The 23,907-nt window shown below is 50.0% G+C and overlaps 1 protein-coding gene across 1 annotated transcript in view; it reads right to left on the minus strand.

The window, feature by feature from the left end:
• NOS1 (nitric oxide synthase 1) overlaps positions 1–19,901 on the minus strand; it is an 88,040-nt gene extending 68,139 nt beyond the window's left edge. The window contains exon 1 of the mRNA XM_038373629.2: positions 19,484–19,901. The gene's annotated coding sequence lies outside the window, so the exon portion shown is untranslated. The remainder of the gene's footprint in view (positions 1–19,483) is intronic.
• Positions 19,902–23,907: the final 4,006 nt, after the last annotated feature.

Genomic DNA, 23,907 nt, shown 5'->3' on the forward strand with positions numbered 1-23,907 from the left:
CCAAACAGCAGCCTGTTGGTTGGACTCAAGTAACTCTCATGCATTCTAGAGAAAAACAATCAGTTATAGTTGGAATAAGCTTCACTCAGTACCCTCCTTCCCGATGGCCAGGGGGACCCTGCAGCAACGCGAGCAGGACCTCAGGGGCCATGTCGTGGCCTAGGGAAACCTACCAGCATGGGAGCAGCATCCCAGCAAGGCAGGAGGGAGTAGAGTCCCAGCCAGGCCCCAAGGCGAAGAAGAGGAGTTCCCAGGAGCAGAGTCCTGGCTTCCATGTGTAGCAGGCCCTCAGCATTAGCTCATTCTCTTCTACCCTGATACAAAGTGAGCTCCTGGAAGGCAGAGTGATTTGAAATTCAGCCCAAACAAATGAAAGGGCAAAAGAATAACCCACTCGAGTATGGAGGGTCCACTTGCTGGAGCCCATGCTATGTGGAGAGATTTAACCCTCCTGGCTCTGCGGTGTAGCTCTGTCCCACACTGCAGCAATGTGTGCAAAGGGTTAACGTTGCTTGCACTCCACTGCCAGCATGAAGGACAGGGTTGGAGCTGTTTCTCTGATGGAGTCACCCCGATTCTGGAGACAGCAACACACTCCCTTCCAAGGGCAGCTTCCTCAGGGGCTCAGCAAAATATTGGCACAGAAACATTATTTTGCATTTAAAATGGGTCAGATTGCACCAAACGGCAGGTGTATGTGTAAGTTAGTTCCCAGGGGAGAAGACCCCGCACAATCTTCCCCCTCCCCCCCGATTTCCAACACCACATTGCTCTTTACTCTTGGGCTGGGCTTTTCAAAGATGTCAAAGAGAGTTAAGCACCCAAAGCCCATGGACATCCAATCGGAGTAGGGGACCTAACTCTCTAGGCTACTTTGAAACTTGTAGCCCCCGCAGTCCCAGGATACATTGCAGGGACAACGTACAAACGGTACCAGCAAAGCACCTGTAGTGGACATCTGCTTGCCCAGTGGTGCTGCCTCCCCCCTTGGTTTCGGAGGGGAAAGAAATCTAGAGGTTCCTCACTCCTTTCTGCAGCACCCCTACCCCAGGCCACTGCGTTTACACCATGATGGAGCAGGCACACACCTCAGGCCCAGAACAATAGATCCCAGCCAAAGGGGGGGAATATTTTGGAGGGAGGCCCTGGGCAACTCTACCCTTCAGTGTGAAGCAGGCTTGGCTCCTGGCATTCCATCTCCATGCAAAGAACTGCAGAACCACATGGGAGACTAACCAGCGCAGCTCTAGGACACAGGTGGGATATTCTGCCGAGCAGCTGGAGTGGGGAATCGTCCTGGGCACAATCATTTTCATTTCACTGGGGGCCCTCACTGCCATTCCTTTGAGTATGAAAGGAGAAAAAAAACACTTGCACTGCACAGACACTCTGGGGTGAGCTCCAGGCTGCCTCACCCCCTCTGGGACCCCAGGGGAGTGCCCTGAGTCAGGGCAAGGCTTGGCCCATCCGAGGGCAGATCTTCACCCACTCCAGCCGGAGGCCAGCTCCGGAGCCAGGCAGCCTGAAGGCGTAGTGTGAGCACAGCCCTGGCCTGGGACCAAAGGAGTCCACAAGTGCAATGAGTGGCGGTCTCATAACACGTCTTTGATAAACGCCACATCTGTGGTCGGGACAAGGCACCAAACGCAGCGTAACCCACCCATTGTGGGGTGTGGTCATTCTCCAAGTCACTAGGGGGACGTCCACACTGCCATTAAACCCCGGCAGCTGGCCCAGGCCCGTTGGCGCGGGCTGATGGGGCTCAGGCTGCGGGGCCATAAAATTGTGGTGTAGACACTTGGGCTCCAGCGGGAGCTGCCCTCTGGGACCCTCCCCCTCGTGGGGTACTTGAGACAGATGGTACCTTTCGGTGTCTTCAGCTGGCACATGCCCTGTACTTCAGGACCAGGTGATGTGGACCTGGCCCTCACAGCTTAGGGGTCAACTGCTGCAGTTGGGGCACAGGGTTTTATCCTCCAATATCCCCCTGGTTCTCTCTGCAGCATTCCCAACCCGCATGTTGGGGAGATGGGATACTAGACAGACTAACGCCACCTCCCTGTGCCCATTACACACAACGAGTCCAGAAGATACCATCGTAGCTGCAACGCTGCACCATGCCCATTACACACAACGAGTACAGAAGATACCATCGTAGTTGCAAAGGAGCAGCAATACAGCAAGGTTGGTGGCTGGTAGCGTATGGTACCAAGGCCATTCCTCAACTTCTTCCTCCCTGTTGGTCCATCTGTCTCTCCCACATTCCCAGCCCAGAGCCTGATTTCACTTCCACTATTTTAAGTCCTGATTCACCAGTGTAAGAGATCAGAACCAGGGGCATGCCCTCAGCTTCTCAGGGGCAGTACACCCAGCACTAGCTAGCTTCCCTTCCCGTCCTAAGATCCTTTTCCTTCCCGTACTTCACTGAGAACAAGGGCTCAGTTCATGAACGTACATCAGGGAGACCTACCCAGGAAGAGGCAGAAGAGGAATGAGGCAGAGTCCGGAGAGTCTCCCAGCTCCTCCGCTCAACAGCCATTTAAAGCAAAGATGAAGAGAGAAAGTCTTTTGCTTTCGAGCCTCCTACCTGCTGACTGTGCCCGGAGCTCGATAAAAGGCAGGTTGAGAATGGAAGGGAAAGGGGGGGGGGTCCCATAGCGATCCAAGGTCATTAGTCTCTGCCTCTCCCTCGCAGCCTTTTGGATCCAGAGCATCTCATCACCCCTCATTCTGCCACAGAAGGGAGGCCAGCTGCCATTGCCAGCAACAGGAGGACAGCCATTGCCTAGAGAGAGTTGCTGCCAATGGGACTAGTGGTGCTGAAACAAGGGGGGCTGCCACACCCCCTGGCTTGAAGTGGTTTCCATCATATACAGGGTTTACAGTGTGGTTCAATAGCTCTCAGCACCCCCACTGTATGCATTGTTCCCTGCAGTGGGGGCTTGTTTGAGAGGGTCCACCTCATTGCGAGTGGGAGAGAGGGGAGACCCCGCTCCCTGGGTAGCCAAACATGGGCACTTCCCTTGCTCCACCTGCCCCCAGCCGGGGTGAATCGAGATGGGGGAGGGGATTGTGCCTGCATTACAATAGGGACATGAAAGCTGAGCAAGATCAGCAGTGGCAGTAGTGGGGGAATTTCCCACAGACCCTTTCTCAAGCTCAGACCTTCTTTAAGTCCCCTGCTTGATGGGCCCTTCTGCGCTGGTGATGCTGCCCTTAACCGGCTGCTTCTGCACAAAGCAGCCAGCTCTGCTCTGGAGTTGCCTCTCTGATGGGTCTGCCCAGTGGCTGTGCTTGAGGTTAGCTCAGCCTGGGCTCTCTTGTGGGGCCACCCACAGTCCTTATCCCCTGCCCCCGAGCTCACAGGAGAGGATAGGAGTATGAGACAGGCTAGCTTAGTAATATAGGGTGTATAGTAATATATATATATTGAGTAAACAAGACTCTACAATCAGTGTGCATACCACATGAACAATGTCATTGTCGAGGTGAATAACTAAGTTATTAGTGCTAGTTTACACAGCAACAGCACTTAGCTTGTCAGCTCCTTGGGGGTAGGGGTTGTCTTTTTGTTCTGCGCTCACACAGTGCCTAGAACAATGGGGTCCTGGTCTGAAACTGGAGTCCCCAGGCATGACTGGGATACAAACAACGATACAGTACTTGGAGAGCAATTCCCAGACATTCACTGATTTAATCCTTGCACACGAGGCAGGCTGTACGTTTATTATCCCCATTTGGCAGGTGGAAGCAGCAGACACTGAAGAGGCCAGATCCTGATCTCGCACTGATGTAAATCAGCAATAACTCCAACTGAAGTTACTGGGAGCCATAGGGACTCAACAGCTCTGAATACCAGGCCCAAGGAGTTTTACATCGGGCTTCCACAATCTGTGGTAGCAAAAGTGACTTGGCCAAGGTAAGGACACAGGAACCCCCAACTCCCAAGGTCTCTGGCCAAGCCACTATATTTCACTGTGGAGGTCTGAAGATCCACCTGCACAGATCTTTTGAGACCATGCAAGATCCCCACACTTGTCTAGGTACCTAAATGCAGTGGCCATTGCCACAGTTCATGGTAATCTGTACTACTCTGTGGTCCCCTGAAGGCACCCATTTTTAGATGACCAGCTTCCAGCAGTCACCTCTGCGGCACAGATGCTCGTCTCTCTCCCTCCTGACCAGCATTTTTCCAGGCTGCGCAGTTCTCTGCCTACATTGGGATATCCCCAGCAAGCCAGACTGTCTAACCAGGCCAGCATCTGCATTTTGCTTATGCTTCAAAGGCTATGAACAATGTACCTGCCCACAGTGAGGAGTTATCGTACAGCTCTTTCTAAGCAAGTACATTTATTCTTAAGATGAAAGCATTAGAGATAACATTAAAAACACTAAAAGAATGAATGAATTGGCAGATTGGAAGAGACCCTGGAGGTTTTTTGCCTCTCTCTATAGCATGGGGCACAGGTCACTTGCTGGAGGATTCTCTGCTCCTTGAAGTCTTTAAACCATGATTTGAGGACTTCAATAGCTCAGACATAGATGAGAGGTTTTTCGCAGGGGTGGGTGGGTGAGATTCTGTGGCCTGCGTTGTGCAGGAGGTCAGACTAGATGATCATAATGGTCCCTTCTGACTTTAATATCTATGAATCTATAAGAACCTACACACATACCAAAAAGCTTACCAAAGGCCACCCCTTTCCCCAAACACCAGCAAGCAATCTGGTAGGAATCACTTCTTCAAACCCCACCATGACAGAATATACCCCTGTTTGCACCCTACATACTATTGTAATAATGTTTGTACAAGGTGTGCCTTGCGAGGTATCATTTAAAAACTCAATTTGCTGATCAATAATATTATGGCAAAATGCAGCTAGCAGCGTTACAGGTGAAGTTATACACATAAGCCGAAAACATGACTAAAACTGGTTTCCAGGGACAGATGGGGAGTGGCCAAACCAGTTCCTCAGAGACAAAGGGCATGCTGACATCTCAGCCACATTCCCAGAAGTGCTGCATTCCCACAGAGCAATGGCAACAGCTGGATGCGAAGCACTTCTGGAAATGAAGCTCCTGCATTCAGGTGCCTACCCTGAGCCACTGGGTACTGAGTTCTAGCAAAACTCAGACTCATAGTCCTTAAAGCCTCCAATTTGATTTGTTTGACCAGGGAATCATGCTTTGGGCACAGAGGTGCCGATATTGCTGTATGTTCCCTTCCCCACCCATCACTGAAAGCGGTTTAAGAAACATATTTTGAGACCACGCATACAAACACACAAATCTTCCAATCCTGCAAAAAAAGTATAGAGCCTCTCACTTCTCCCAAACTACTAATTTTCAGTTGTTTCCTACAGAATTATAAAGTGTAGCGAGAAATCAAACAGATCTTCCCCTCATCTGCTAGAAATTCATGTGCAAAGCTTAGACAGGCCCTGGGTTTTGTTGTCTTAGCATCCTGCAGCTCTGACAGGTTCTCAAACAGTCAGAAAGAATTACCCATATGTCAGACTTCTCCTTGCATTTCCCCTTATGCAACTTTCCTGATCTCTATACAAACACCTGAGGCTGGATTCTGATCTCATGCATGCTGGTTTTACACAGCTGCAACCCAGTTGACTTCAGTGGAGTGTCTCCTGGCTGTAAACAAATATCCGAATCAGCCCCTTCTGTCACTCTGAGTCTTCTCCAGCCTTGTCAGTGTCCCTCCTAAAGGCCCAGCAGGTGTCATTACAGGGAAGCTAAAGAGCGTAGATTGTGCCACCTACATAGTGCTTGGGGAATGAGGGGCCAAGCTCTCAATCTAGAAATCTGCTTGTCAACACATGCCCATTGTTTCATGTTCTGTGTGTGTGTGTGTGTGTGTGTGTGTGTGTGTGTGTGTGTGTGTGTGTGTGTGTGTGTGTATCTCCTCTGTTTTTTCCACCAAATGCATCCGATGAAGTGAGCTGTAGCTCACGAAAGCTTATGCTCTAATAAATTTGTTAGTCTTTAAGGTGCCACAAGTACTCCTTTTCTTTTTGCGAATACAGACTAACACGGCTGCTACTCTGAAACCTGCCATTATAAATGTTTTCCTAGACACACAAGAGCCCATTAGAGGCCATCACATGCCAATCAGCAGAGACATGTTTTCAGGGAGAAGTCAGAGGTAGCAATAAGAAACACCAATTCCAGGCAAATGCTTCAAGAGGGAAACCTAAGGAAAAGCTCCAGACAGCACAGATTGTTTCATGCATTAGCTCCACTTGCGCACAGAGCTCACAATGTCTTTCAGATTCTACAAGCTGTGGAACTCAGGTAATTTCCTCCTTCATAAATCATTTGAATCGAATCCTTTGTTTGTAACAAACAATACTCATGCCTAGCTCTTATACAGAGCTTTTCACACATAGATCTTAGAGTACTTTACAAAGGAGGCCAACATCCTAAGAGAAATTAGTTTGTGGAAGGTGCCAAATTGTCAGGCCCGAAGATTCACCCACGGAGCCGGGACAGCATGGACTCAGCTCCGCTCCTAATCAGCGTTGTCCCAGTAACATTCCCCAGACCTTCCTAGAGGGGCCCCACTGCTGAAGATTAGAAGATAGTTCAGTTTCTGAGTAGCAGCTGTGTTAGTCTGTATTCGCAAAAAGAAAAGGAGTACTTGTGGCACCTTAGAGGCCAACATTTATTAGAGCATAAGCTTTCGTGAGCTACAGCTCACTTCATCGGATACATTTGGTGGAAAAAACAGAGGGGAGATTGATATACACACACACACACACACACACACACACAGAACATGAAACAATGGGTTTATCATACACACTGTAAGGAGAGTGATCACTTAAGATAAGCCATCACACTCCTTTTTTTTGCGAATACAGACTAACACAGCTGCTACTCTGAAACCTCTCCTTACAGTGTGTATGATAAACCCATTGTTTCATGTTCTCTGTGTGTGTGTGTGTGTGTGTGTGTGTGTGTGTGTGTGTGTGTGTGTATATATCAATCTCCCCTCTGTTTTTTCCACCAAATGCATCCGATGAAGTGAGCTGTAGCTCACAAAAGCTTATGCTCTAATAAATTTGTTAGTCTCTAAGGTGCCACAAGTTCAGTTTCTGTGACCCTGTCAGTCCTTGGCAGCCCTGCACCTTGCAGTTTCAGCAGAAAGGCCTAATGGGCCCAGCTACAACGATATCTTGTATGATTCAAACACTTTCCCACCAGGAGCTGCGGGCCCCAATTAAATTTCAGAGTGACTCCTGAATGTGCATCAGATGGCAATGGCTTTCAGTGACGGAAAAGAGGAAGGACAGGAAGTTGCACAGGCCAATGAAGCAGAATTTAGGCCAATGTTATTTTGCACACCCCGCTTTGCATATTTGCCCCTAAACCCAAGATTTTTTTAAAATTTAACATTCAAATGTTTTCCTTACACTCTCCCCAAATTTAAGGAAGGTCTGTTGGGGCAAAGCCCTTCCAGAAAGAGGAGGAGTTGGATGGAAATAAGGATCCCTTCCACCTTCCCAGGCAAAGATGAGAGGACAAGTGTTTTTCTGTGCTGATCGGATCAGATATTGTCTGTGTGCGACCTTGGACTTAGGTGACCACTCTGTGCCTTAGTTTCCCCGTCTACAATGGGGATACATTGACCTATCTAAATGGAGTCACAGTAAGGTTTCTAATGTTTGCAAAGTGCTTGGAGGTTAAAACAGTGCCATCTGTGTGCAAAGAGTTGTTTATAAACTTTTAAATGGAGGCATGCGGGACTGGGACAGGAAGGGGGTTCCAGGCAGAGGGAACAGCAGGGAAAATGAAACATCAGTATTCTATCTGAAGTGCATTTTCTCACTAAACCTAGCTTCCTGCACAAGCAGGTCCTATGATCTTTCACAACTGCTGCAGTTCTCCTTTTATGAATTGAGAGGACAAATTTTGGACCAAAGCTGAAGCGTTCCACTAATGGAAAGCAAAGGAGAGGTGCAGTACAGTCCTAATGGGATGGCAAAACTGTGCTAGCCCACGTTAGTTATCTTTTGGAGAATTATTGGTACAAGCAAAAATACATCATCTGTGATCAATGAATCTAAAGGCATTGATTCAGATAACCAGTTAACATAGCATTATATTTACTAGGGATCAAATCCTGCTTACTCCCATTGATGTTACTCATGTGAAAACGGTGAGCAGGATTTGCCTTTTAATGCAGTACACATATGCTGCATTGATGGATGATGCTCTTCTTATTTCAATATGAAAGAGAACCAGTTTAAATAGTACAGTAGCCTAGGATTTGGGAGACCCAGGCTTTATTCCTGGCTTTGCCACAGGCTGCCTATGTGATCTTGGGTAAATCAATCACTTAGTCTCACTGGGCCTCATTTCCACATCTGTAAAATGGCAATAATAGCACTGCCCTGCATCCCAAGGGTGATGTGATGATAAAAACATTGGAGAGAGTGAGCTGCTCCAATATTACAGTAATGGGGGGCCACAGAAATACCTAAGAGTACATCCATTTAATGGCAACACACACTCACAACACACACACTGCAACCCCCTCAAAGAATTGCTGCTATTGAGAGCAATGGCTGTGCTATGCTGTAGGATGCAGAATTGGCAACATACACACATTGTTGTGGTCTAGTGAGACCCAAAATCATTATGCTGACACTCCAGGGCTTTCCATGCAGGCAGGTTATGCAGTCAATGGTCAGAACAAGGAGGGATTGTGAACCGGCACTCTTGCATTCTCTTACTGGCTGGCCTTCATTAACATGGACAAAATCAGTTCACCTCTCTGCTTTGGTTTCCTTCCCCGTGTGTAAAATGGGGGTAACAGTATCAACCCACTCCACAAAGGTGTTGCAAGGTTTAATGGTTTGCTACATGCTTTTAGAACCTTTGCTGGAAGGGATTAACTCTGGGCTGGATTCTGATCCACTCAATCCTACCGAGTTGTAAATTACCCCCTGTGCAGTCCCTTTGATGTCAATGGGACTATTCAGAGACCAAAAACCTAGCCAGCATGATTGACAGTGGCAGAATTGGGCCCTGGATAAGAGCTAATGGTTGCTGAGGCATAAAAATCAAAAACAGCTTGGCGGTCCTTGGTTTAAGAAACCCCAAATCCCACAAAAACTGATAAGAAAAGCTTTTAGAATCGCCAGATACAATTTCAAGTAATAAAATCCAGCACATATGTTAATTGGCTGCTTTTATTTAAAAGCAAGACAGAAGGCAAATAAATCTTATGTGCCAATATACATTGTCCTAATTACCCCAGCCATCAGTTCCAGGCTACCAGACGTATACACACATTACACACCTGCCCCTCAGGAATGACACTCACTTTACCCAGGCCTTCAGAAAATCCATCTAGTCCTCTCCCTCGTATATCTTGGCTATGATAATGGCTTACATTTTTATGTGCCAGCTTTAAATGCACACTATTGTTTGTTTAAAATCAGTTTTCATGGGATTTATATGGTTAGACAAAGAGCCCCGGAGCTGATAGATTATGCCCGTTTAATTTTTACAACTCATGGAGCTTCAGTGACTCTGATGAAGAGCAATGGGACCCAACATATGCACAGCTACTGTAAACCTGCGTTTGTGAACCTGAAAATGGAGCACCGAGATGATTCACTGACAGTCATCTGTACTCTTGCCAACTGCTTTGCACTGAACGCCATTCCATCTCAAACAAATGCAGTGGTATATACACACCGTACCCAGACCTTTTTGCTTTCATGACTGTATTTTGTGACAATCCCAAAGATCCATCTACCCCAGCCTTGTAAAAATCCACTTTGAACAGGGTAATCTTTGACAGGCAAGTAAAACATTATGCATTTTGTTATAGTTAATAGAGTAAAGCGGAGGAAAGTAAATTGTGTGTCTGGGCTGGTACATTTTTCTGGCTGTTTTGTAAGGCTGGCTTGCACCTACAGGTAAATGAAATTATTTTATTTGCCATTGCCAGCGCTCTGTGCTTACTGATACCTGGCTATTACTTTTGTGCCAGTGACCATCCCAGTATTTGGTGGGACCACTAGAATTTACCTAGCCAGTCCAAGCAGGCTGTAGCAGTGTATTTTAACTCTCTCTGCTGCACCTCCACCACACCCAATATGCTAATATCCCACTGAAATCACTGGACTGTTAGGGCCAAATCCTTCAGTTCTTACTTTATCAAAGCTCCCACCAATTTCAGTGGAAGTTGTGCCTAAGGAAGGGTGCTAGGATTTAATCCTAGGGGACAACTCTTGCCTATTCCTCTATGGGTTTGGGGGCCTCTCTGATAATGTAACTGGTGTGGTTCTGCTGCACAGTGTCGAGGACAATGAGGCCGCACTGTGTATCCTATGCTTAGATCGGCAGGAGCTGCCCGGGCAGCCATATGCAGGGGAAGGCATGTAATGTCTACCACTATGTACAACATTTGGTCCTTTGCCCCAATGGAGGGAGATGTGGGGAGAGCTAGGGCCATGGAGCCCCTGGCAATCGCTGGGTGCAGTAAGTGGGATGGGAAGGATCCTTCTCCTGTTCATCCCACTGGAGAAGTCAAGTGCCCAGTCCAGATGCTTAGCCGGATATATTTAGCAGTACAGCCAGTGTGTATTCATTATGGATGTATACAAAATGGCACCAGCAGGAAAGCAGTTAATAAAACTGTTGCCCACTTTCGGATATAAATAAATCTGTGTTCGTTTCCTAAGAGAATACGTTAGTCTCTAATCAGGGCTTTGTTTTCATTAAATTAAAACAGTTCATGTTTCCTCATCCCAGGATAGTTGAACTGAATCCAAGTGATACAGTATTTCTTCAGTGTGAACAAATGTACATTTGTTCAGTTACTAGGACATTGTTTCATATTTATCTGAATCATCATCGCTTAGTGCATTCCATGACAAGGTAATGCCAAGTCCAGGAAACCAACAGGTCTTTTAATACCAGCCAAATTGTATTTCATCTGTACAGCATTCCTACACATTCCCAGTGAAATCGGTGGCAGTGCCCATCACATTAGGATCCAACTTCAGTTGGAGCAAGATTGGATCCTATATATAAAAGTGCCATTGGAATTTGTCTGAAATATAGTGAAATAACCTGCAGCTGTCTAAGCAGATTGAGAGAAATAAATTTTAATGTTGCCAAGACAACAATGTTGAGGATAGAAACAGCTTTTTTAGAGTTTCAGGGCTAAACATATTTCAATAACATGATTGCCACCTCCATTTCGTGGCTTTTGGCAGGGAGGGGGTTTGCATCTGAAATGTGATATTGAAACTATTTGGATAAAATAGCCAATTCTACCCCATGCACAAGTAAAATTAAAGTTCTTATTAGGTATGGGCCCATCTGTAGAACATAAATTTCATTGATATCAATTTCCCGAGGGGAATGGAATTTTATCGGAGGCTCTAATTTGACAAATAGAATCTATGCTGACATGACAACAGTTTGTCCACAACTCTTAAAAAAGTACAAGAGATGGATGGGAAATAAATGAGAAAATGTAACTTGATATATGGCTTTGAAATCCAATCAAGGCACAAGAAAGAAAACATGTTTCCATTTTAATAGATGTTTAAAGTTGCAGCAGGTTGGCTCAAACTTTAATCGCTCTAATGCAGCCAGCCAGCCAGAAGCAATAAAGTCAATGGCAGAAATCTCAACTTAAGATGTTCCAGGGATAAAGCTTTGGACTAGTTTCACAGAAGCCAGACACTCTTACATTCGTTCTACCGCTGACTCTAGAAATCTTCTTAGCTCACTGTTAAATGTTCCTAATATAACAAGCCTGAGAGAGAAGCAGCCTAATTAAGACAGAAAAATGATAATAAACTTCATTGTCACAGACTTTTTAGAAAGAATGACTCATATCACTATTTAAAATCCTCATGAAAACGTCAAACTTCTCCTGGCAGGAGTTACAGTTTCTTGGTTTGAAGTGCAGTCATTTATCAAGACAAAGTAGCATTCAAGATTTGCTGCCAGTTCCTTATGGAAGCATTCCATTTGGAGATAATTCCTCCAAATGCTCATGTTCTCCTGTGCCCACCAACATCGCTACTTCCATCTCTAGGGACACTGGCAGAAAAGCAGGGGGCCAGCTTCACCATTGCTTTTCACCTTGAGACATCATTTACACCAGTGGAGAGTGGGTGTGCAGTGCTGCCATTTGGATCCAGTAGCTCCCACTTTTCACTGGTGCAAGTGATGGTTTAAGGCATAGAGCAGCAATGATTTAGGCCCAGAATCTCAGTTTCTTTTATCTTAGGGGTTTAAACGCCCTCCATCCCTGTAGTACCTGAACATCTTCCATGCAAAAATCAATAACAAAATCCCTAGTGAACTACATGGAGTGTCTGGCAATTCCCTTTACAGGGTCAAAGTTCTGCCAGAGGAAGGGTTTTTGTTTGTTGGGTTTTGGGGGTGGGGTGTTTGGGAGGCAGTTTGGGGATTTGTTCCCTTTTTTTGGTTAGCAGAGGTTTAAAAGTAAAAGAGGTTGGCAGTAGTTTGAGATAGACCTTGATGAGTTTATGAACAAGACCATATGACAGTGTTGCCTGCAAAAGCTGGAGACTGGATTCTATAACCCAGGAGGTCTCTCTAGGACTATGAGGTGGACTGTATGGCCTAGGAGGTCCCTTCCAGTCTTCTGTTCCTGAGTGTCAGTCTTCTGGTGGAAAGGCATTTTGGAAAACAAACGTTTCTTCACAGCTAGGTTGGGGCACCTCGCTCATGCAGAGTAGCACCTTATCTAGCGAGTAGGCCCAATGGTTTCAACCAGACTACTCTGCAGTGGCCTGATCCCACACCCACTGTGGTGCGTGGAACCATTTGTACTGAGTGCTGGATGCAGAGCGCAGAATCAAGCCCCAAGAAAGTTACAACTCAACCTGAGCGAGAGAGGCAGGATTGGGCCCTCAAAGTGCATCTGTTCTGGATGCTTACTCCTGGCCCAGATGGCATAATCCTGCACTTGTGTCATCACCTCTGGCTGATGTGGCAATAAGTAGGATGCTGCAAACTGAAGGCTATTGTACACTGAGGGAGGGGGCAAATAAAGAGCAGGAGCAGATGAACTCTTCAATCTGGGCCAGTTTGTGCCCTGTGGATCTACTCAGGGAGATGTTTTTACACTACCATTGAGAGAAGCAGAGGGACTGAAGAGCCCAGAATTCCAATCTCACCTTTTCTCCATAAACCTGGCCAGATCCACATGTTCAAGTATCCAGTAATTTTTGGATGCCTCAAATTTTTGGGGAAGTCCAATTGGAGAGACGATCCAATTTTAAAAGGCTCGGTGCATTCACAGACTCCCATCACAAATCAATAAGAGCTGCACGGGCTTAGCACCTCTGAAAATGTGGTCCTAGTTGTCTATGCAATGGGGATAATACATGGAGTTGTGAAGGCCAATTAATTGTTTATAGAGTGCTTTGAGATCCTTAGATAAAAAGGGAAATAAAAAGGCAAAGTATTAGCCTAAATATATATAGATTTCTATTTATGCAATAGTCAGATACAAACAGTTTATCAAAGCAGTACTTGGTTATCTCTCATAACAGGGGCATCCAAATCTACATCCATGCTATAGCTAGTCACACACACAAGCTGAACATTTATACATTGTTATATTGGTACTCAGCACTGCCTGCTTCACAGTGTACGATGACACTCAACCAGATGATCTTAACATAAAAGAGTACATTGGTTCAGGTACTGTACACATTGTGCTGTGAAATTCATTTGGAACAAGCAGATGTGAGCAAACGCACACTCCCTTAGTTTCAGCAAAGGCATTGGCTTATGGATCTCTCTATTTTTAGGCCAGAACATGTTTATTTATGGACATACATGAGTGACCAGATAATCCACATCAGTTTGTTTTGATGCTACAGTTATTGTGTCCATGCATAAGCAAAATACCACTGTCCCGGTTTCAGTACACATCTGGCTCCCAGCATGGATTTATTGTGGAGGTATTGAACAGTATTCTCCTTACTCAGGAAAGGTAAATGTCAATGTATGCAAGCAGAGCGCACATGACTTATCAGTTACTATACATAGTTTTCAGTCACTGATTTAAACATTTAGGCAGATTTCCTGAGCCTTTATACAGATCCACTACTGACCTGAAATGCAAATACAGACTACATTAGCAAAATAGGAACAGCAGCTTAGAGGACCAGATTGGAGCAAGGGATAGCTCAGTGGTTTAAGCGTTGGCCTGCTAAACTGAGGGTTGTGAGGTCAATCCTTGATGGGGCCATTTAGGGATCTGGGCCAAAAATTGGGGATTGATCCTGCTTTTAGCAGGGGGTTGGACTAAATAACCTGGTCCCTTCCAGCTCTGATAATCTATGATCCTCAGCTAGGTTACCACTAGGATGTTCTAGCTAAACCTAGTCTGTAAATTCTTTGGGACAGGGACCCTGCCCTGGGGAGGGGTGGTGAATTTCTAAGGCACAGATGGCATTCACTGACAGTCAGATGGATTTTGGCAGTTCAGTGCCTTTGTGCTTTTCCAAGTCCCCACTTTATCTCCCCCACATCTGTACAGCTCCGTTCACCACAAGTAGCTGATTCTGCTCCCCTTTAAATCAATGAGCATCTATCTTTCCATTAACTTCAATGGGAGGTGGATCAGACCTTCGGGGATTTAGTGCATAATTATCAAGGGGCCTGACAGGATTTTAGGGGGAAAATCCTAACTTGAAAGCATAGGAAGGAAATGAATGCACCTAGCTATAGAATCAAAAGCATCCAGTTAAGCAAAGATTTTGCTATGGTGTAAATCCGTTTAGCTCCACTGACTTGAATGGAAGCGATAGTGATTTACACCAACATAGATCTGACCCCTGGGATATTCCATTCATTACAGCGCATCTGCCAGTGTTATTTGTTAACAAAATCTGAGATCCCAGCATCCCCCCATGCCTTGGCTCCAGGCAGCTGATGTTTAGGCCCTCCACACAACCCTGCCCTGCCAGCGCTGCACATCTCATTTAATTCTTGTGGGAAGAAGTTACTTTTTTTAAAGATAAAAATTGCTTTCCAATTCGGGAGGGAGAGCTCAAGAGTTTGAGCATTGGCCTGCTAAACCCAGGGTTGTGAGTTCAATCCCTTAGGGGGCCATTTAGGGATCCTGGGCAAAATTTGGGGATTGGTCCTGCTTTGAGTAGGGGGTTGGATTAGATGATTTTCTGTGGTCCCTTCCAACCCTGATATTCTATGATTCCTGGAGCCAAATAAGCAAAGAAATGAAACCCCCGGTTTCCCTAACGAAGCACATTCTCTACCTCTCCTTTTCTAGCCTTTAACTTGAAGCAGAATAGAGCGGGCATCAGGCTGGACGAGAAATTACCAAGGATTTTGCTCCGTCTCATCTTTAGGGGTGGACACCCCAGACTGGAGGGACACTTTCAAAATCCGAATCGACATCCGGATGTGAGGTTTGCCTCCCGTAAGGGGCAGCACCCAAACCCCGGGTTTTTGGTCCCGCTCTTCAGTTATGGGACGTTCCAAGTCTGACTCCGAATTCCTTTCTAGGCTGGAGGACAGTTCCGGGGGGGGGGGGGGGTGGACCAGCTTGGGCATGGAAGGAGTTATCTGTGGGAGGGAAATGGCATTGTAGTGGACTGGGAAATCCCCACCCGCTTTGGCCCAAAGGGCAGCGGCTGACACCAGTGGGACCGGACTGAAGTCGGGCTCAGAGAACGGGAGTATCCTAAAGACGTTGACTCCGCGCTACTGGAGCGCACCTGCGGTTGGAAGGAGGAGGAAGATAAAACGCGCCGCTTCCATGACAGCCTCCGGGGTTAGCTCTTAGAGCAAGCAGCCAGGAGAGGTGGGAACAGGGGAGAGCGGCTGTAAGTGCCAAGGCCTAGACCTGTAAACAGAGGAGCTGAGAACACGGTTTCGGGTTACAACGTGTAAACGCCTTCGCGTTTCCGAGCGAGCGCCGGAGGGCTCCGAGGAAACTCGGCAAGCGCAAAGGGCTCGAGTAGCGAGATTCCCTTGAACGCCAAGTCCGGAGCTGGCGGGCAAAGCCTGGGTGTACTTTGGTGGGCGCCCGCCCGCCCAGAGCCGCGGTCGTTACACATGCTTGGCTCTGAACTCAACTGGAAACGACTCTTCCGCCGCCTTCTCACCCTGCAGTGCCTGGGCCGGGGAAGCCGGCAATCAGGTGCCCCTGGGAGTCCGAGAGGATTGTGCCCCCTGCATGAGTCCGCTGCCCAGCAAGGCCTGAGCCCGGCGTCAGCACCCTGGACAGATCCCGGGGCCGCCCACTCGGAGCCAGGGAAACCCAGCCCGGCCAGCCGGCCCTAGGCCGGGCTCCGAACCGAGTTTACTCCGGGATACGCGTGACTCGTTACCGCAGGGGATCGGTGCGAGCCGAGAACAGGCAGGTCTCCACGGAGCAAGCAGCGGGTTTGCAGGACGCTCCCTTGGCCCCGGCGTGCTTTGCAAGCCAAAGCGGTGACCCGCACAGTTCCCTTTTCCCTAGCCGGCCGGTGCAGCGCCCTTAAAAACCTGCCGCGGGGAGAAGAGCTCTCTCCTTTTGCAACGGGAGAAGGAAAAAAAAGTCACCGCTGATGGGCAGCTCGCCCCCAATGCAGCCCCGGGGCTGCTGGCCAGCCAGGGGATGCGGGAGGAAAGTCAGGCGCAGAGGGCAAGATGCTCGCAGGGCAGGTTTGCTAGCGGGGTGATCAATGGGGAGCCCACCAGTGGCTGCTCTGGCAGAATCGTAGCAGCCCGTGACTTGCACACAGGGCCCGGGGAGGATTCTTTAGCGGCTTAAAACATGAGCGAGAGGGTGCGGGAAGGGTGGACGGCGGAGGGGGGTGGGAAGGAGCGTTAGTTATTCGGTGGTAACGCCGGTGCTGCAAGTCCACCCACAGCCCAGCACGAGAAAGCGGCTTTATTTGCTCAGCCCCCCCCCCCCCCCACACACACACACACTCGTTTGCGCTGCAGAGCGCTTCTCCTTTCCGCGTTGGAGCGGTTAGGCGTGGAAAGGACGGAGCGGGGAATGCAATACAACGCGGAGGGGGGGACTCCAAGGCTGGTTGCAGTGGCCGAGCTTGGTGCATTTGTAAGGCCTGAAAAGCTTTAAAAACACCCCGAACTTCTGAAGACTCGTTTAAGTAAAACGCGAGCAGGAGCAACCGGCGGGCAGCAGCTCCCCCTTGGATGGAGTCTGGGGCGGACGCGCCCGGGGTAGCTGGGTGGGTTCGGCTCACTCCGGGCGTTGTCCCCCGACTCCTGTGGTTGCCAGCTGCTCTTTCTAGCCCCCACGGTCTCCCTCGGCCTTAGGGCGTTTCGGAGAGAGGGTGGCAGCTGGAAAGGAGGCGGGGAGGGGACCCGTTCGCCCCCAGAAGGCAGGAGCAGAGTTAGCCATTCCTCTCCGAGCAGTGCAGCTTCGGGAACTGAACGGGGCGCTTTGAAACAACCAAGTAGCCGCGCACCTCTGCGGAGCGAGCGGGCGGGCAGCCCCGAGTCCGGCTGTCCCAGGGGAAAGGCCGCAGGCGGCTGTTTCTTTTTCTCTTTCAGCCAGGGACAGTCCATCCCGGAGCCTGCTTTTTGCGGCTGGTTCTCGGCGTGGCGAGCCCAGGGCCCTGCTACACCTGGACAGCGTTACAGCCGCTCGGCCCCCAGGTGACCCCCCACACACACACACACACAGGGGTGTTAAATCACCGCGAGCAAAACTCGCAGCCCCCGGCCCCGTCTCTGGCTGGGCTGCCGCGCAATGTCGTTGGCTTCTCCCCCGTGGGGCAGACAGATCTGCCCCCGGCCGGGCAGGGGGCCGGGGCAGCTGAAAGGCAATGCACAGGTTAATACCCCCACCTTCCGCTAGCCTGGCTAATCTTCAAAGCCACGTGGAAATAGAACAGGAGCGGCCCAAGGTCCCAAGCCCAGCGAAGCTGGCGCCAGCCGCCATTTCGAGGTCAGCCCCGCTCTCTCCCGGGAGCGGAGCGTCCCTGCCCCGGGCACGGAGCCCGGGATCCGGCGAGCTCTCTCCGTACGCGGCCTCTCTCCGCTGAGCGGCCCCGTCCCTCTTTGCCCAGGCGGAGAGTTTCCCCGGCCCCGCTGGCACGGTGCGGGGAAGAGAACGCGGCCCCGGTGAGACTCGGGAGAAAGAGCAGGAGCCCCCTGAAGCCAAACCAATAGCGGGGTGTCTGTGGCTGGCGCGGATCTAACCTGGCACTGACCAGACCTGCCTGCCTGCCTGCCAGGGGGTTACCAGCCCCCAGCAAGGCCGCTTTACAATCACCCCGACCGGGGGAGACTTGCTGCCCTAAGAGCTGCGGGGGGTTCTCCGCAGAGCCTTTGTTCTCTAGACCTGCCAGGGAAATACACCTGCGCCTGGAGAGACCAGGGCGGAGGGCGTCTGCCCCCAGCTTTCCCTTGGAGAATTCCCCCCGACCAAAGCGGAGGGGCTTTTCCGCTGGTCTGTCCCGGCTCCCGGGAAGGGGCGGGCAGCAAAGCCAAAGTTACAGAGGGAAGCCCCGCTGAGAAACGCGGCCCCGCTGGGTTTCCAGATCGCTCCCTCTTCCTCTGCGCGGCCAGCTCGCCGCCTAACCCCTTCTCCCAGTTTCCACAAGTGCACCAAGGCTTGAGAAACATGAATCCGTCCCCCGCCTCTCCCGCTCCGAAATGCCCTCGCCCTCCGCAGAGTGAGCAGGAAGAGAAGCTAGGAAATTCGGGGGCGACCGGCAAACGCGAGAGCCGGCTGGCTTGTAACAAGGCTTCCCCGCATTTATTCGACTGGGGGTGGGGGGGGGGGAATCCCCATTCCCTGCAAGCTGTTGTCTCCTGGAGCGCCAGTTTGCACCCAGCACCGAACGCGGACATGGCATCGGCGTCATGTGGACACAGCAAAGTGCTGCGACGTGGAAGTGTCACAGTCGCGCCTCTTCTGCAACATGGGATAGAGAAGTGTGCTCGCACCCAGAAACATCACACCCCAGGATACACCTATATAGATTCCTAAAGTGCGGAGCATGGTTACCTCTACCTGCCCCCAGGCGAGCCTACACTATCGCTGTCGAGCAGTCGTCGTTGCAGCTTTGTGTATTAGAGGCTCTCACACACACAGAGAGACACACACGCACACGCGCGCCCGCTTCTGAACAAACCGAAAAGTCGGTGCAAAGTTTGCTAGAGAAACGCCAGCCCAACCCCACGGATCTGCCTTCGCCTCCGCAGCCAGACCGGCTTCCTCCCGCCGCGGGTTTGCTACGAGCAGGGTCGCTTTCCCTTAGACGGGGGAAACCTTCGCTCCTGGGGAAAACGTGCCCGGAGGCAGAGGTACCCTAGCGCGCCCAGGTCATGCCGGGGCTTACCTTCGGGAGCCCAAGCGGAGCCTCCCTGGCTCCGGCTCCTGGGTTAAAGCACAAAAGCGGTGGCATGGCGGCCAGCCCGCTGCTCTGGCTGCCTGCTCGCCGAGAGGAGCTGCTCGGGTCGATGGACTTACCTTCTTCCAGCAGAGGAGCCGCCTTTGGCCGGCCAAGGTGGATTTCCCCCTTCCCCCACAAATTGGGGTGGCTGCGCCGCTCTCCCGCGCCGGGGGAGGAATAAGTAGCTTCCCCCAGTCCCCCCTCCTCTCTCTCTCTCTCTCTCTCTCTCCTCCCCTGCAAGCACCGAGTGTCTCTTCGCGGGGAGAGGGAAAGGCAGCATAAATATGTAGGGAAGGAGCCCCAGCGATGAGATCAACGCGGCTGGCGAGGAGGGATTTATTCCTTGATGTGCCTCCGTTATCCGATCATCGCTGAACCGAATTGACTCGGACGCCCAGCCAGGGCTTTTCCGGGGTGTGGAGCGAGAGGCTGCAGCCCTCCTTAGAGAGGCCAGGCTCTGTGTGCGCAGCACCCTACGCCTCTTATAGAACCGCCTGGCCGGGTGGGGTGGGGTGGGGTGAGGGGGGGTCACTCTAGTAGGGAGCCAAATAATAACCACCCAGCTGAAACTCCTTTTCCAATTAGAGAGCTATTAAGAACTCCCCCCTCCCCCCGCTTGTTGGCAGGTCCTTTGCAGCCTGCTTTCTCCAGTGTACACCTCTTCCAAAGCAAAGGGGGCTCCGGCCAAGGAGACTCCAGCTCGCACTTGCTTGTGGAAAGGGGGCGGTGGGTGAACCCAGCTGCCCCTCCAATCACCCGGTTAGGGAAAGGCTCCCGTTCGGTCACTTTGTGGGACTTTGCAGCTGGATTTGTGCCAGGCAGCCAGCTCCGGCCCTAGTCACAGCGCTGCCTGGAGCGTGGGTTGCCTTGCTGCACGCTCCATGCCCCCCGAGAAAGCCACCGAGGGAGGATGGAGCCCAGAGCTGGATCCAGAGTATGCAAAGGGGGAGGAATCAGTTAGGAAGCGGTCTCCTCTCGCTCACACGGGTGCTGAAACAGAGCCGTTTGCCTGGCCCTGCGTATGCATCCCGCAGGGGCTCTTCCTCCACCCCCCGGCAGCCACCTCTTTCCAAAGGGCAGGGTGGGGGACTGGATAGCGAGGGGATGTTTCAGGTGGCCTACAAGACACCCAGTGGTTCTGGAGTTGTGCCCCCGCCCTCACGTGTATCATGGGGAGGAAAGGAGCCCAGTCTGAAAAGCAAGGCAAAAACTCTCTGCCACTAAACTGCCTGCACTCAGGGTCGAGAGAGCCGGGGGGGAGAAAGGCTTGGATTGGAGTGAGCGGGATGGGACAGCGGTTTCCCCCTCAACGGAATATATGTCTGTTCTTAATAGCCAAGACACAGAGCTCTAGCAAGGAGGGACCTGGGGCTGTCTGCCTATCTTTAGGTCTCTTCCCTTTGTGGAGCATTAACTGCTCCTGATAAAGCCCCGTGTAGACACACGTTTGACATCATCCTTCGGTCTTTGCAACTGCTCCCGATTTCTATGGCAACACCATCCCACAAAATACATCAAAAATCTGTTCTTCAAGAGTTCACTGTTCACCTGCTTAAAACAAGAAGCCTGGCTCCAAGGGCCTGCTCTCGTGATTTGCATGTGCCAATGCCTCCCGTGGGAAACCTGGACACTGGGTTGCCTGGGTGTAAAAAGGGCAGCCAAGACGGCCAGGGAAGGAGTTGGTAGACTGAGTGCCTGGTGGCAGAGTTGCTTACCTTAAGGCAACTAGACAATAAGGCTAAACAGCAGCAGCCCCAGGTAATTCAATTAGAAAACTTTCCACAGTTGATTTAAAAAAAAAAATAAAAGCAACCACTACACACAAGTGAGCCTGTGAGATGTCAGAGCATTTAGCTGATGAAGAAGGGGGGAGGGGAGAAGAAACGCTAATTAAATGCACCCAGCATGGGAAAGCTGAAAAGTCTAGCTAGCTGTGTCAGTCAGCTCAAAAGAAAAAGTCCAGTTCCACCTCTCTCTTTTTCTAGCGTGCCTCTCACATCAAGATGTAATACATCATCCCAGGCTAATAAAAACATCATTATCTCCATTTGGATGCAGGAAGGACTAATTTAATAGTAAGCTATCCAAAGGCATCTGCTCAAATACACTCAGCAGAGAAACCTGCCTGGAGCACACAAGTTAGGGAGTGGGGGGTGGGTGGGAGCTTGACAGATCAACATGAATATTTAAACAGCCAATTGGTCCAGCTCATCCCCTATGATTGCAGCTGAGTGACACCCAGAGGTCGCCCAACTTCAGCCCAGGACTCATATACACCTGCCCAGTGAAAGTGATTCTTCAGGATGGTGTTTTCAAGCCAGGCCTCTGTGGTGCACAGCTGTGTTATGTAGAGAGGGGCAGTGCAACCGGCGGTGGGGGAAGATGTACAGGAACATGGCTGGCCCCTTTGAGGGGCTTCGACACTCCTCACTGGCCCACGTTTTAACAGGAGATAAGCTCTGCTCTCACGCCTACCCCTAACCCTAGTGAAGCTCTGCCTTCCTCCTCAGGATCCTGTTCCCACTCCATTCAGTAGCACCATTTCTGACAGGATCAAGCCCCAGGTGCATGTCTGTGGATTCATTGAGCAACTACTTCCAATGCCCTGCCACTCAAATTCTGTTCTCAGTTACACCAGTGTAAACTGTACACCAGTTACACTAGAGTGTCCATGCCAAAGTTAATGGGCCAGATCCTGAACTGGTGCAAATCAACACAGCCCTGACAACTTCAACTGCATTGAAGTCAGTGGAGCTATGTTGATTCATGCCAGCTGAGGATCTGTCTCTGTGTGTAAATCCAGGATAGCCAAGAGCAGAATTTGGCCCTGTGTATTCAAAAAGCATTCCAGGGCCCTAGTCTCTGTGCACCCTGCAAATCTTCACATGCTATGGAAGAGTCTGTCAGTCCTCCCTTCCCAGGCAGGCTGTGAGCCAGTCTGGAGAAAGATGCTTGGGGGCTAATACAAAGTTAAATGATGAATGGCGTAGAAGGCAAACTGGAATCAAAAGGAAGACTCATGTGAACAGAGAAGGTGAAGGAGCCTCCTTGTCCCATCAGTGTTCAGCGAGTCCATTCCAATCCGGCCCAGGGCTTGATGATGGGACAGCAGATGTTTGAATCCCTCTGGAAGATACTGTTCTTCCAGTAACAGGTGCCCTCAAGCTGAATTTCTCCATAGTGGGCACTTGCTCTCTGTGCCCTCTTCCTCCAGTGGAAAGGGAGGTGGTTACCCACATGCTAACGCTGATCCTCGAACTTGCATCCTTCTCTGACATGGGGAAATTGGAGTGGCTGCCGGACACAGGACAGCCCCAAGAAAAGCTGAGAAAGCAATGCCCACCTCAGCACAGATATGGGCTGGAGGGGACTCAGGAGCCACCATCCCAGAGAATAGAGGGTTGAGAGGCTGTCCCTGCCCGAGATGGCATCACCCCATTTCCAGATACCACTGAACCATGCCCGCCTGTGATGTCTTGTCCTCAGGACATCGAACCATACTTGGGAAGTGCAAATTATCTGCTTTTAGGATGCACCAAAGTGGCAGGTTTAAAATAAAAAAAATAAACTCGAGAGAAAATAACTCTTCCTCTCCCCTCTGCCCAAGTTGCCTCCATGTCTTCAAGCCCCCCACCCCCCATTGCAAACAAAAAAGGCCGAACTTTGTTCTAGGCTATCTGTATGCTCGGTGTGATTATAGGAGCCAAGTATAAACATTCCCAGCTCATACACTCACTAAGAAGTTTTCTTCTCCTGTTGTGCTGTCCTCAATTTTCCTCTCCCTCTACAACGCATCCTCCCCCCATCCCTCTCAGGACAAACTGGTTATCGAGGGCTAAGTGTGTGTGTGTGTTTGGGGGGGAATTTATATTAGAGCATCTTATGAAGGCAGTGGCAGCACATCCCCAGGGTAGCTCAGTTTTAGGGGCAGCCCCAGACAAGCTCCGTTGCAAAGGGATCCAACTGTGAATCCGTCTGTCCTGAACAGGCTGCTCTCAATGCTTAGCTCTTTAAGATCCTTAGAAAAAATGTGGCCCCAGCATGGATCATGGCTGCAGTAACCTAGGCAGTAATCCAGTGTAGAGTGGTGGCTCTGGACTCACTCGGATGCTTGTTATGTGTAATTCTAAGTGTCCTAGAGGGATTACTGCACTGGGAATAAAGAAACAGCTAAAAGTATTTATACCAAAGCCTAAACAGCCTACGCAGTCGCATACATACAGCAGCTGATAGTAGGTGGTCTGGCACAGAGATTGCAATGATTTGGGACAAATCCCAAGATTGTTTTCTCTCTTTGCTCCAGTCTTCAGAGGGTGCCTATACTAATGCTCGCCTAGAGGTGGCAGTGAACCTTCACTGTTGCACCCATATCCAACCGTACACCACTATGGGAGGACTGGAAAGTCCCCTAAAGGTTATTGGGTTTGTGTTTTCTGTTCAGCTACTCGTATGCTATGTTATTAAGTGCGTGCGTGCCTCCACACAGATGGCATAAAACAGG

Source organism: Dermochelys coriacea, chromosome 15, assembly GCF_009764565.3.
Source record: "Dermochelys coriacea isolate rDerCor1 chromosome 15, rDerCor1.pri.v4, whole genome shotgun sequence".
NCBI classification, from domain to species: Eukaryota; Metazoa; Chordata; order Testudines; family Dermochelyidae; genus Dermochelys; species Dermochelys coriacea.